We start from the raw sequence: 657 nt of genomic DNA on the forward strand, positions 1-657 counted from the left end.
ATTCTATTTTTTTTAAAATCAGGATTCAGTTGTTCCTGTGACTTTTTTATTAAATATTTTTATTAGATATTTTCTTCATTTATGTTTCAAATGCTATCCACTTTCTGAGTTTCCTTTCCGAAAATCCCCTATACCCTTCCTCCTCCCCCTGCTCCCCAACCCACCCACTCCCAGTTCCTGGCCCTGGCATTCTCTTATGCTGGAGCATGTAATCTTTGCAAGACCAAGGACCTCTGCTCCCATTGATAGCCAGCTAGGCCATCCTCTGCTACATATGGAGCTAGAGACACGAAATCTGGGGGCACTGGTTAGTTCATATTGTTGTTCCTCCTGTAGGGTTGCAGACCCCTTTAGCCCTTGGGTACTATCTCTAGGTCCTCCATTGGGGACCCTGTGTTCCATCCAATAGATGACGGTAAGCATCCACTTCTGTATTTGCCAGACAATGGCATAGTCTCACAAGAGACAGCTATATCAGGGTCCTATCAACAAAATTTTGCTGGCATGTGCAATAGTGTCTGGATTTGGTGGTAGTTCCCCAGGTGGGGCAGTTTCTGGATGGTCTTTTCTTCAGTCTCAGCTCCAAACTTTGTCTCTATAATTCCTTCCATGGGTATTTTGTTCCCCCTTCTAAGAAGGAATGAAGTATCCACACTT

Source organism: Mus caroli, chromosome 1 (assembly GCF_900094665.2).
Source record: "Mus caroli chromosome 1, CAROLI_EIJ_v1.1, whole genome shotgun sequence".
NCBI lineage: Eukaryota > Metazoa > Chordata > Mammalia > Rodentia > Muridae > Mus > Mus caroli.